The 14,018-nt window shown below is 40.7% G+C and overlaps 1 long non-coding RNA gene across 2 annotated transcripts; it reads left to right on the top strand.

The window, feature by feature from the left end:
• The first annotated feature begins 2,761 nt into the window (after positions 1–2,761).
• Positions 2,762–11,904, top strand: LOC110256402 (uncharacterized). Of its 2 annotated transcripts, XR_002337856.2 has the most exons (5): positions 2,762–3,036; positions 6,368–6,509; positions 7,146–8,691; positions 10,213–11,524; positions 11,824–11,904. It is a non-coding gene; the product is annotated as an uncharacterized LOC110256402 (long non-coding RNA). The 2 variants fall into 2 exon arrangements; XR_014824603.1 differs by lacking the exon at positions 11,824–11,904 and having other exon boundaries at positions 7,146–10,069; positions 10,208–10,747.
• The last annotated feature ends 2,114 nt before the right edge of the window (positions 11,905–14,018 follow it).

Raw genomic sequence — 14,018 nt, 5'->3', positions numbered from 1 at the left:
CATGGATCTTTTCAAATTATGGTTTTCTCTGCATAGATGCCCAGGAGTGGGACTGCTGGATCAAATGGTAGTTCTAGTTTTCATTTTTTGAGGACTCTCCATACTGTTTTCCATAGTGGTTGTACCAATTTACATTCCCACCAACAGTGTAAGAGGGTTCCCTTTTCTCCACATCCTCTCCAGCATTTGTTATTTGTAGACCTTTTGATGATGGCCATTGCTTTAGTTTTTTAATAAAAAGTTAGACATTAACCACCTGTGATTTCTTACATTTAAAACAAAGGATTTGTTTATACATTGGTCAGATAGAAAGACGAGGGTAACTTAGCCAAATGCGGTGATGGAATTTACCTATAAACTCCATGGCTTTTAATGATGGAATCCGCATTTCCCACGTTCAGAAGAGAACACAGATAGGGAAGAGTAATTCACTAGGATCCTGTTTCCATATCGCCTCCACCCTCAGCTAACAGTTGTTTAATAATGCAGTTGTTTGCCAAGAGTTATAGGAGGCAGGCATGACTGAACAGATGGCTCCTGTGATCCAAAAGCTTAAAAGAATCAGTTGATCATGTTGCTAAAAGTTGCTTGATGTATTAATATGTTAAAATTAAACAAAGAGTTTTAATTTTCTAAAGGAAAATTAAGTAGGTGTAAAATTTCTGTGTTTATCTTCTTGTTTAGTGGGAAGAGATACTGGGGGCAGTTTTGCCAGTCTGTTGTCCTAATTTCTTTTTTGGATCCTCCCCCACGCCGTGTGCTTTTTACTTAGTGTGTTCATTACAATATTGCTAAGAGCAACATGTTCTCTACTTTTCAAAATATAGTTTGTTAAAAGAAGGAGCCCCTCAAGATTTAAGATTGTCTTTGTTCAGGTGGTGTGTGTAGGATTTCATGATGAGTGACTCAAGAAGTAAGAATCATTTAGGGAGTTTTCCTTAAGTCACTGTTGACAGTCTTCATTTGCTCTTACTTTTAAAACCAGGAAGCATATTAGAAAGATTGAGGAGATCAGGGTCTGTCTACCCTGGGGTAGATACTTGGTAAGTTGTCTTTATGCAACTTCCTTTTCTCTGTAGATGAAATGGAGGATGAAATTGTATAATGGAAATGGTTTTGAGGTCCTGTCTCCCTTGAGAAAGTCTCCTGAAATAATTTATTAAAATGCTAATATTCAAAGTTAGATTAATTAGAGGCATATCATAATGAGAGTAGGTCAGATATCTTTATTTTAATGTAGCTAATGTATTCATGTTTTCCACCCATGTTTAAGTAAAAAGTAAAAGGTATTTTACTCATCTTTGCCCTTTGTTGTGACCTTTACTTTTGAAAGAAAGGATACTTAAGGTTGGAATGACAGAGATCAGTGGTTTCTCTCCCTCTTCAGAAACAGCCAGAGAGTGAGATCAAACCAAATTGCCCAGAGCTCTACTAGCTTCACTAGATTTCACAACCCAGTGGGCAGAGGGGAGGGCACACCTGGAGTACATTGAAACGGCAACCAACTGCCCTTTTAAGTAGTGACTCTACCAAAAAATGCTGGTGGGATTTTTGGGTTTTAACTCTCACATCCTACATCTCTGTGTAACAATCCTAACACTTCACATTTTTCAAGTGCTTCTTTTAAAATTTTTTGAGGAGCTCAGTAATGTTTTATCGTTTTGGTTTTAAGGCAAGAACACTGGAGTAATAGTTTGGGAGTCACATTCTCTTAAGTCCTGGCAGTCCTGCTAGCCCTGCCATGAGTCCTGAGACGATTTCTTCTCTTTTAGGGCTGTTTCCTTGTGTGCTTACATGAGGACCACCAGCTCAGTGGTTCTCATTTTGGAATGCTCAATAGAATCACCTGGGAAGCTTTTAATTTTTAAACAGCTTTACTGAGGTTTAATCTACATATAAGAAGCTACACTAATTTCAAGTGTGCACTTTGATAAGTTTTGACATTATCACAATCAAGATAATCTGGAAAGGTCTTAAAAAATAAGGTACCCAGGCAAATTAAATTAGAGGGGATAGGGGGATGCACTCAGGAAGCAGTATTAGTTTTTGGTTTTGTTTTAAAGTTCTCAGGTATTTCCTCAACTGGAAATCACCATTCAGGACTGACTATTGAAGAGGCAATATCTGTTGTTTTATGACCTGGAGGAAAAAAACCTACATATATATTTATAATAATACATAATTTATAAAACAATGTTATGTTTACATAACTATATAATTTATGTCATATGTACATTCATATGTAAAACTCTAGCCCTGTGTTGAGAGCAAGTCAGTGGCATAGCCAGAGCTAGTAGCTAAGGCATCTAATACCCTTCTATCAGTCCTTCTATCATCCTTTGTGAGCTAAATTTATGCAGTAATTTAAAAGAGGTCAATATCCTTATTAGGATTCTTTCAGAGGCAGTGGGTTTGGTATCCTTCCTAAGTCAGGGTGGTCATAAAATTTGAGTACTAAACCAAAGCTGAGAAGCTGCTCCTGTGGTTTATCACATCTTAGAATCAAACTTTTTACTTCTTTAGGGAAAAAATGGGGGGGATATAATCATTGAAATTGCTGTAGGAGAGCAATAGAAGCTGGTGTACCATACCCCTCCCCCCACCAACTTGCAGTCCTAACTCCAGGTGCCTCTGAATGCGACTGTATTTGGAACTAGGGTTGTTGCAGGTGTAAGTAGTTAAGCTCATACTGGACTAGGGTGGGCCTCTAATCCGTTGTGATTTGTGTCCTTATAAAAAGGGTGTATTTGGACACAGACATGCACAGAGGAGGATACCACACGAAGATAAAGGCAGAGATTGGGTGATTCAGCAGAAGCCAAGGAATGTCAAAGATTGCCAGCAAAACTACCAGATGCTAGGAAAGAGGAGGCATGGAACAGATTCCTCCCTCACAGCTCTTAGAAGGAACCAGCTCTGCCCACACTTTGATCTTGGACTTCTGGCCTCCAGAACAGTGAGAAGATAAATGTCTGCTTTTAAGTCACCCAGTGTGTGGTATTTTGCTATGGCAGCCCTAGGAAACTAATCTACCTGGTAAGTTTTCGCTCTCCCAATTTTCCTGTTTTTCTCTGGGGGCAACTTTGATGCGGTATTTTGTTGCTCACTGGATCCAGGGGTAAGGCTGGGAGCTATTTTCCGGGGTGTTAGAGATTTGTTGGAAGGTGTTTTGTCAGGTTGTGTCGGTAAGTCAGTGTTTGTAAAGGACTTAGTGCCATGGTTGAGGGCATGGATTCTGGAGATGAGACCATCTGGATTCAGTCCCAGTTCTACCACTTATTAGCTCTGTAACTTTGGGAAAGACGTTTGATTTCTGTGTCTCAGTTCTCTTCTCTATAAAATCAGGCGGGGTGGGGGGAGTGCTAACTCCTTTAAAGGATATTGTGAGGTTGAAATGAAGGCATATTGAGCTGCTTTGGTAGAGTGCCAGGAACCTAATGAGCATTCAATACATTTCTCTTACTGAACTGTTCCTATTATATCATTAGGAACCAACCATGAAAGAAAAGCAAATTGTGCGTGTGTGTGCATGTGTGAAAAATAAAACTTTTAACTCATTTGGTCATTGAAAACATTTTATTTTACTTTTGCTTTATGCCACACCTGTGGCATATGGAGATTCCCAGGCTAGGGGTCTAATCAGAGCTGTAGCCACCAGCCTACACCACAGCCACAGCAACGCTAGAGCCTTAACCCACTGAGCGAGGCCAGGGATCGAACCCACAACCTCATAGTTCCTAGTTGGATTTGTTTCCACTGCGCCACACCGGGAACTCTGAAGACAGTTTTAAAATGTTCGAAGCAATAGAACTGTAAGTAGTTTAAGCAAAAGGAGTTTGTAAAAGACATACAAGGATATTTCAGAGAGATCAATGGCAAGAATGCATTTGGTTTCGCAAGGGACTTGGACAAGGCAACGGAAAGGTATCAGGAGCCTGGGAGTATCATCTCTTCCTTGTCTCTGAGACACCTCTTCATTCTTCCTCTTCCACACAGTTCACTTTGTGGCAAATGGCTGCCTGTACTCCTTTCAAGAGATCAATCCAGGACAAGATTGGGTTCTTAGTCCCAATACCAGACTCCAAAGATAGGGGCTCCACTTCTTACTCCTAGTCTCCCTAATCGGCTGTGGTCATGTCACAGGGTAGGGAGCAAGCTCATGTCATACCTAGGAAGCTGCTGCGTCCAAACTCTGTACTCAGTGGCTGGGGGGAGGAGGCTAGCAATCGCAAAGAAGAGTCTGGATGCCACACAGACACTAACACACGTGCTTTTATTTCAAAGTTTGGCCATATAAAGGGTAGCACTTTTAGGAACTCTGAGAGGGGGAAAAGGAGGCTGAAAGTGGTGAGGAGAAAAGAATACAGAGAGGAGAGCAGGGCAACCCTTTGAGAGGGATGGAGGCTCACAGCTCCATAGCACCCGAGGGAGAAGACCAGTGTCTCAATGCCAGACTCGGCCCTAAGAGCCAATGGATGCTGCCTGGGCAGCAGGGGCGGCATCTTATTAGGAGCTGGTTTGCTAAATCAAGGGCAAGAATAAAAAGCTGAAGTTTTTTGGATCTTAAAAAAACAAACAAACCCAAACCATGCTTCTTGTCTCACACTTCTGTTCCCTGCTTCATGAGAGAGATGGTGATGTTTGAAACTGAAAGGAAAGCCGGCCCCATGATCTGTTTTTTGTGTGACTGATCTTGCATCATTCGCACTCAGCTGCTCATTGGCTGCTCTTTGTGAACGTTGAAAAAAAGAGAGAGAGTAATTGCCTCGCTAATAAGTGCTCTCTCTCTCTTGTGGGCATCATGCTTATGGATTTCACTAGATTCCTTTCCTGGAGACCTTGAGTTTAATTGCAGTTGCTTTTGGGGGTTCTGAAGTGAACCGAGGAAATATTTTAGGGGAAGGACAGTGCCATAGCAAAATACTATAAACTGAGTGGTTTATAAACAACAGAAATTCATTTCTCACATTCTAGAGGGTATAAGTCTGAGATCAGGATGCCAGGCTGGTCAGTTTCTGGTAAAAATAACAACAAACAAAAACTTTTTCCAGGTTGCAGACTTTTCTAGTTTCCTCCATACATGGCTGCGAGCAGAACAGTGCAAGCAAACTCTCTTGTGACTCTTTTAAGGGAACTAATCCCATTCATGAGAACGCCACCCTTACTGACTTCATCTAATTCTTCCACCTCCTATTACCATCACTTTGGGGGTGGGATTTCAACCTATAAATTTTGAGGGGACACAAACATTCAGGCCACAGCAAGAAGGAATCATATGGTCAAATCCTCTACTACTTTAACCAAGTGCAATGTTCTTACTTCTCATAGGAAGAAACTTAAGAGTTACCAGTTTCGAGATAGAGTAGGAGCCCTTGCAGGAAGATGGAGCCAGGCATCTGCCCAAAGAGGGCTCAAGACGACCTACCACACTGTCAGCATTCTCCTCCCTGCCCAAGCAGGGATGCTTCCTCTAATTTTACCACCGGTTGTGGCCTGCCACCCTTGCATCCTTGTCCCTGACCTAGGGACCCCCACAAGGAGTTAAAGTCTCTTCTCTGCAGAGAGACTCCTACGAGGAAGCACAAGATACTGTAAAGGACAAGGGTATTACAAGGCCTAGTTAGTTCTCTGTGCATCTCTCATTCAGGACCTATCAGAGGTGGCTCGTAGAAAATGATGATTGAGGCTTTCAGATCACTTTCCCATCAGAATCATGACTGGCAGCACGAATAAAATACCAGGAGTCTTTAGTACAGGCAATCAAGGTAGAGCTCACTCTCCTCACTTGTATGTTCATTCATCTCTCCCACATCTATTGAGCACCTCCTGCAAAGATACGGTGCTGTGTTGGGACTAGATCCCTGCACTCCTGATCGTCGCAGATGTTGTGCTTGATGTTTCTGAGCACCGCTATGAGTTTTACCTACATTATCTCATTTATTTATCACTATATATATATATATGTATATATTTTGTTGTTGTTAGGGCCGCACCTGCAGCATATGAAAGTTCCCAGGCTAGGGGTCGAATCAGAGTTGTAGCTGCCGGCCTGCACCACAGCCACAGCAACGCAGGATCTGAGGTGTGTCAGTGACTTACACCACAGCTCATGGCAACGCTGGATCCTTAACCCACTGAGCAAGGCCAGGGATCGAACCTGCATCCTCATGGATCCTACTCGAGTCCATTAACTGCTGAGCCATGAAGGGAACTCCCTTATCATAACATCTTAATGGTGTATACTTTTTTTCTTTTAAAGTATAGTTGATTTACAATATGTTAGTTTCAGATATACAGCAAAGTGATTCAGTTATAAATATGATAGCACAGGCAACTATACTCAGTATTTGGTATTCACTTTTTATAGGAGAAACCTGAGGCTCTTAGAGGAGAAGTGACTTGCTGAGATTCAGAGTCAAGATTTGGACCCAGATTTCTTACACAAAAGCTTGATCACTTTCCCCTCAAGAGGGAGGCAGACATGTCAACAGATAAACAACCTATTACAGGTAAGTGTTCTTAAAAAGGCAGATGCTAGTAGTGGAGGTGGCTGACTTACCTGGAGAGCTAGCAAGACACTCTTGCTTTATTCATCAGGACCAGGGAGACAAATGGGCACATTCAGGGCCTAGGCTAGCTCCTCTTTGCTTCCTCTCTCACTTCTGTGAGCTGTCCCTTTTGTCCTGCCTGTTAATTACGAACAGCAGTAAATATACAACCCCTGCTCTATGTCTGGGTTGTCTGATAAAATACAAGATGCCCAATGAAATTTGAACTTCAGATATATGATTACTTTTTTAGTGTGTGTCCCCAGTTTTGCGTAAGATTTACTTATGCTAAAGAATTATTCATTGTTTATCTGAAATTGAGATTTCACTGGGTGTCCTGTATTTTTATTTGCTAAATCTGGCAACTCTAAATAACCCGGCCAGAGACCTCTTACTTGCTTCTGACTGTCAGCAGCAATACCTTTCTTACCTCTTGGCTTTTCTGTGTAGCATGCTGATAGCAGCCTGGCCCTGGACTCTGCCCAAGCACTGCTCATCTGTGGCTGCGGCTGCACATGCCCCAGAATGAGAGCTGAGTCTAGTACTGCTGCAGAGAAAAGCTTTCATCATATTTTCTTGTTCTGCTTCCTCTGATAGCCCTCCCTGGCACCACACCGGCAGGCTGGCACAGTAAGCAGAGGATGAAGATAGAAATTGGCAGAACTTCATCTCAAAGGAAATGGCCCAGGAGGGGAAAATGTTGAAACAGTAGAAGTCTGTGGCCTAAACTCAAAGCACACACTGTTATAAATACCCTTCACTTTGCAGGCTGGAAGAAGCAGCGTTTTTTAGTTACCTGATCCTTAGCTCAATTAGGTCACCTGTTCCCTCTTTCTCCTGTCCCCTGTTCACATACATAGGACTACCATGAGCACCACATTATCAGGCAGACAGAGATGAGCGAAACTTTGCCCTTGAGGACTCATGGGACTCATGGCCCAGCAAAGAAGCCAAGATGGGCCTAAATGGCTGTAACATACAGTAGAAAATGGTAACACCTGAGGGAAGTGCAGAGAGAAAGCTATAGGACCTCAGAAGTAAAGGGCACTTTTGGATAAGGGAAGGGTTCAATCTAAGCACGCTTCATGGAGGAGGCATCTTTTGATCAGATCCTCAAAGGATAAATAGTATTTAAACAGCTCTCCGTTTGCTGAACAGCAAGTTGTTGGACACTAATTCACTAATGGCAATTTATCAAATGACCAGCTCACTAAAACCTCATTTCTTTTAATTAGTTAGAGAATTTATAGCAATTTGTTTTTTACCAAGGCTTCCAAATATTCAGCTTATTATTTTAAAAAGCTCAGGCGATGTTCAGGCCCCAAATGCCAAAAATAGCATAACGTTAATTTCTGTCTTCTGCTCAATTTTATTTTTTAATATTTAGAAATTATTTAACTTTGAGGTGAACAGCATGATAATGCAACATCTGTATTCACTGCAAAAGTGATCACCACCATCACCATCATAAATCTAGCTGCCGTCCATCCCCACACTCACCCCTTCACTCATTTTGCCTACCCCTCAACTTCCTTCTCTGGTGACCACCCATCTCTTCTCTGTGAATCTGTTTTTCTTTCAACTTGTTTATTCGTACATTTTGGTTTGTGGGGCACTCCACATAGGAGTGGCAGCATACGGTATTTGTCTTTCTCCCTCTGACTAGTTCACTTAATACTTTCAAAGCCCATCCATGTTGTCATAAATGGCAAGATTTCATTCTTCTTTATGGCTGAGTAGGCTGCCACTGTTTATGGCATGCTTTATCCATTCATCCATTGGTGAATACTTGTTTCCATATCTTGGCTGTTGTAAATGATTGTAATTATTGTAGAAAATACTGTAGTGAACTTTAGCAGTGCATATACCTTTTCAATTTTTTTTTTTTGTTCTTCAAATAAATGCCCAGAAGTGGAGTGGCTGGCCACACAGTAGTTCTAATCTTAATTTTTTGAAGACTCTCTATATTGTTTTCCATTGTAGCTGTACCAATTTACAGATTTAGCAAGTAGATCCCTGTCGCCTATGGTCCCTGTGATTTTCCATCTGGTAATTTTGCACTGGTTTTTGGGCAGAGTCTGCACATGAGCGTGTGTGTGTGTGTGTGTGTGCTTTTTATGGCATATCAAAGTTCCCAGGCTAGGTGTCTAATTAGAGCTACAGCTGCCAGCCTACACTATAGGCACAACAGCGTGGGATCTGAGCCATGTCTTCGACCTACACCACAGCTCACGGCAACACTGGATCCTTAACCCATTGAGTGAGGCCAGGGATCGAACCCTCAACCTCATGATTCCTAGTCAGATTTGTTTATGCTGTGCCACAACGGGAACTCCTGCACGTGAGCTCTTTAAAAGTGGGTTTTCCATTCCCTGCAATTATATAGCTTTCCTAAGAATATTCCCCATTGGTTTTCAAAGCCAAGTGTTTGGAGTGCTTATCTGGCTTGTCTCTCCTGTGCACGATGTAGAGGTTGGAGTGTCTGATTCGAATTCCATGTTCCTCAGAGCAAAGATTCACACTGTTGTGATCTTTCTGACTACATCACTGTGGCAGGGTGTGAGTTTTTCTTTGATGAGCCCATATCTCTGTTTCTCCTACCCATCTGATGCTGCCCTTTTACCCTTTGTTTTGAAGCTCTTTTCATTCAGTTTTCAGTTCCTTTTCCAAGAGAATTAATTCCATATGTAGTTGTAGTGTTCAGTCCCTGGGAGGAGGTGTTCAGGATCTTACAACACCTTCTTGAACCTTCTCCTTTCTGATGAGTCTCTTCCAACCAATTTAGTTAAATTAATGAATGAATTAATTTTATTCTTGGATTGCATTGTCGGGTGATTGATATTTTCTTTAAGATTTATTGAGGTACAGTCGATTTACAATGTTGTGAAAATTTCTGCTGTACAACAAAGTGATTCAGTTACACATGTACACATTCTCTTTCAGATTCTTTTCCCACATAGATTATCATAGAATGTTGGGTAAAGTTCTCTGTGTTATACAGCAGGTCCCCGTTGGCTAATCATTCTGTATAGCTTGGTGTGCATATGCCAGTCCCAAACCTCGAGTCTGTCCCTCTGCCCCCCACCTGTCCCCTTTGGTAACCTTAAGTTTTTCAAAGTCTGTGAGTCTGTTTCTCTTCTGCATATCAGTTCATTGGTATCCTTTTTTTAGTTTCCACATATAAGTGATATCATATGATGTTTGTCTTTCACTAACTTCACTTAGTATGATAATTTCCAGGTCCATCCATGTTGCTGCAAATGGCATTATCTCCCTTTTTATGGCTGAGTAATATTCCATTGTATATATGTACCACATCTTCTTTATCCATTCCTCTGTCGATGGACATGTAGGTTGCTTCCATGTCTTGGGTGTTGTACATGGTGCTGCAGTGAATACTGAGGTTCATGTATCTTTTCAAATTAGGCTTTTTTCCCAGATAGATGCCCAAGAATGGGATTGCTAGATGTTAAATTCTGTCTCCTTGGGCTTCTGTGATTCCACTAACTTGATTCCCACAGGTACCTTTTCTGCAGACACATACTTGAAGCTTTCTTTACCTTGTGACTATTCCTATGTAATTTTGACTTTTTTTTTTTTTTTTTTTTGTCTTTTTGCCTTTTTCTAGGGCCGCTCCCGTGGCATATGGAGGTTCCCAGGCTAGGGGTCTAATTGGAGCTGTAGCCGCTGGCCTACGCCACAGCCACAGCAAGGCAGGATCTGAGCCGCGTCTGCAGCCTACACCACAGCTCATGGCAACGCCAGATTGTTAACCCACTGAGCAAGGCCAGGGAGCGAACCTGCAACCTCATGGTTCCTAGTCAGATTCGTTAACCACTGCGCCACAACGGGAACTCCTGACATTTTTAAAATAAGCAGAATAACAACATCTATGTGCTCACTGTTGGACTTTGACAACACTTAATGTTTTGCCATATTTTCTCCAGGTAGTTTTTTTACTCAGAAACAAAATAATACAGATACAGTTGAAGCCCCTATATACCCTTGCCTGTGACTTGAGTCCTTTCCTTTCCAGAATTTGAGACTTCTGATACCCATGTTTATTTTTATACCTTTCTACATATGTATGATTCCGTAAAGGTTTAGCATTGTTTTGCATGTTTAAAACTATACATGTATGTATCTATATATCATGTTTATGTCTTTTTCTCACATTATATCCTTATATTTAATCCATACCTAAACATAGAGCTGCTAATTCATTTTAAAATACTGTACAGTATTCTGTTTTGCAAATAGACTATAGTCTATCTGTTCTTCTGTTGATGGGCTTTTAGGTTATTTCCAATTTTTTTTTTTTTGCTATTACAAACAAAGCTGGAATGCATTCTGTGCATATGCAATAGTCTCTCTAGAATACATTACTAGAAATGAGATTGTATATGTTATACTCATCTTCACTTGTTAGGTATTACTTGATTATTTATCAAAACATTCCAACCAGGAGTCCCATGGTGGCTCAGTCAGTTAAGGATCCAGCATTGTCACTGCTGTGGCACAGGTTTGATCCCTGCATATGGAAGTTCCCAGGCTAGGGGTCAAATCGGAACTGCAGCCACTGGCTTATGCCACAGGAGATGATCCTGACTCCTTATTCCTCTGTAAATGTGTGAGGTCACAGGAAAGCAAACTGGCTTTGCAATTAAGATTTTAGCCTTCCTGCCATGAGAGATGTGTCAGAAACAGCCCAATAATTTGGAGAAGTTATAGACCCAAGGCTTTGCAGCCCTCCTGGAAAAGCTGACTCATTAGTAGGCTACCTGAAAGAGGCTCACCACAGTCATCCAGTAGAGAAATGATTTATCTCTCTACATAACACGTCTGGCCCTGGAGGCTTATTAAACATAGGCCTCCTGACTCAGGGGATGTGTTGGTTGACAACACTGTAACAGGAGTGCATGCATCATGGGGTTTTGTTTTGTTTGTTTTGTTTTTGTCTTTTTAGAGCCTCACCTGTGGCATATGGAAGTTCTCAGGCTAGGGGTCAAATTGGAGCTGCAGCTGTCGGCCTATGCAATAGCCACAGCAACACCAGATCCTTAACCCACTGAGCAAGGCCAGGGTTTGAACCCTCATCCTCAGTGGGTTATGAACCCAACTTGTATCCATGAGGATGTGGGTTTGATCCCTGGCCTCAGTCAGTGGGTTAAAGGATCCGGCATTGCTGTGAGCTGCAGCATAGGTCACAGATGTGGCTCGGATCTGGAGTTGCTGTGGCTTAGGCTGGCAGCTGCAGCTCCTATTCAACCCCTAGCCTGGGAACTTCCATATGCCATGGTTATGACCCTAAAAAGCAAAAAAAAAAAAAAAAAAAAAAAGGGTATCTGGGGACTTCTTGTCCATATCTGTAATACAAAGGAAGAATGTTTAAATTGTTTTATTATAGGTCTTTATCTAGAATTTATTTTTATTTTGGAGAAAGTAAAAATTTCATTATTAAAAATATAATTAACCTATCATCCTAGTCCTATTTATTAAATAGCTGATATTTTCTTCCATTGATTTGCAATGTCCCCTCTCTCCCTTATCAAATTTTCATGCATACATAGTCATTTTGAGGGCTCCCTGTTCTATTCCTTTGGTCTACTCCTCTACACACAGACTAACACCATACACTCTTAGTTATTCTTACTTTATAATCAGTCTTCATTTTTGAAAGAGCAAGTTCCTCAACCTTGTGATTTTAAAAATTTGATTTAGTTTTTCTTGGCCCTTTGTTCTTCCATATGAATGTTAGATCTAGCCTATCAAGTTACCTGAAAATTCTGTTGTGATATGAATTAAGAATGGAAAACATGAATCAGTATACATGTGGAAAGAACTGATATATTTTTTTAAAGAACTTATATCTTTATGATAAAGTGTATTTTCATCCATGACCATGGCATATCTCGCCATCTTTTATATCTTTCAGTGGTTTTTTTTGAGAGAACTGTGGTTATGTAGGGTCCTCCACTTGGATTTGGAACAAACTAGGAGATAAGGGAGCAGTACTTGGGAGGCAAATATATTGCCTTTTGCTAATGGAAACCAGGTTAGAGGATTGGCTTTAGGTCAGAGAGTCAAGTTCTTGGTACTAAATATTAGTATGTATTCAAAAGACTTTTACAAACACTCTCAAATATGTATAGGTCACTGTCAGCAATTTGCTCCCTAAGAAGAAGAAAAACAGAACTGACCCTAGCAGGCCAGATTATTCTTCCTAAATTTACCAAATTATTTAATGTCATTCTGTCCTTCAAGGAGCAGATGAGGAAAGGGGCGGAGAGACTGAGGGTGTCTATTGCACCACTAGAAACCACTTCAAATAGATGGTAATCTTATAGGTAGGAAAGAAATAGTCTTTCTTTATAGGTATGTGAGGTGTTTGTCTTCTTAAATTGAGAATGGAATTTGTTTCCCATTACATTTTTTCATTGGCTATTGTGGGCATATAGGAGTTCTATTGATTTATCTATGATGACCTCATTTTCAGCAACCTTAGAACCACCTTATGAGATAAGTAATGTTATTATTCCTCTTGTAGATAAAGAAACTGAGGCAGTGGAGAATTTAAGTAACTTGCTCAAGATCACAGATATAGGATGTAGTAGAGCCTGGCTCTAGTCTAGGCAGTCTGATTCTGGAGTTGTCACTCCAAATCCTCATGCGAACTTCTTCCACATGAATGCAGTGGTATTTGTTGTATGGATGTTTACCCAATCCCTACTGAAGAGCATTTAGTTTGCTTCTAGTTTTTCCTTATTACAGATATACCACAGTGAGTAACCTTGTACATATGTCATTTTAAAGACATGTGAGATAAATTTCTAGCGTAACAAGATGTCCTGGGTTCATCTTGCACTTTTCCTGCCCCAGACCTGAAATCAATTGTTTTATCAGGGATCCTGGTTTCTTTTAGTGGGAAATGATATTTGGACATTTGACACGTTTCTTTTATTAAGACTTAATCTTTGTTTTGTTTTGTTTTTTTCAATTGCAATTTTCTTTAATGAGACTTTACCCATTCCTCTGTCAATGTCTAGAAAATGTCTGCATTTTGCCTTAACACTTGAGTAAGTTTTAGTGGTGAAACAAATTCTAAGTTAACAATTCCTTTTCCTTAGCACTTTGGAAATATTACTCCATTGTTTTCTGGCATAATAAGTTTTCCGTCAGTCTCATTATCACTTCTCCATAGTTAATCCTTTTTTCTATGATGGCTATTAAGCTTTTTTGTTTATACTTATTATTCCACAGTTTCACTTCAGTGTAACCAAATGTTAATTTATTTTTATTTATCTTGCTTGATACTCAACATGTACTTTTTTTTTTTTTTTTTTGTCTTTTTTTGCTATTTCTTGGGCCGCTCCCGCAGCATATGGAGGTTCCCAGGCTAGGGGTCGAATCAGAGCTGTAGCTGCCAGCCTATGCCAGAGCCACAGCAACGCGGGATCCAAGCCGTGTCTG

The sequence above is a fragment of the Sus scrofa genome, chromosome 13 (genome assembly GCF_054392235.1).
Source record: "Sus scrofa isolate SSC_HxYL_T2T_F1_AM1 chromosome 13, Sscrofa_HxYL_maternal_Yorkshire_Landrace_v2.0, whole genome shotgun sequence".
Taxonomy (NCBI): Eukaryota; Metazoa; Chordata; class Mammalia; order Artiodactyla; family Suidae; genus Sus; species Sus scrofa.
The sequence above is the reverse complement of the archived record's forward strand: the minus strand, read 5'-3'. Positions and strand labels throughout refer to the sequence as shown.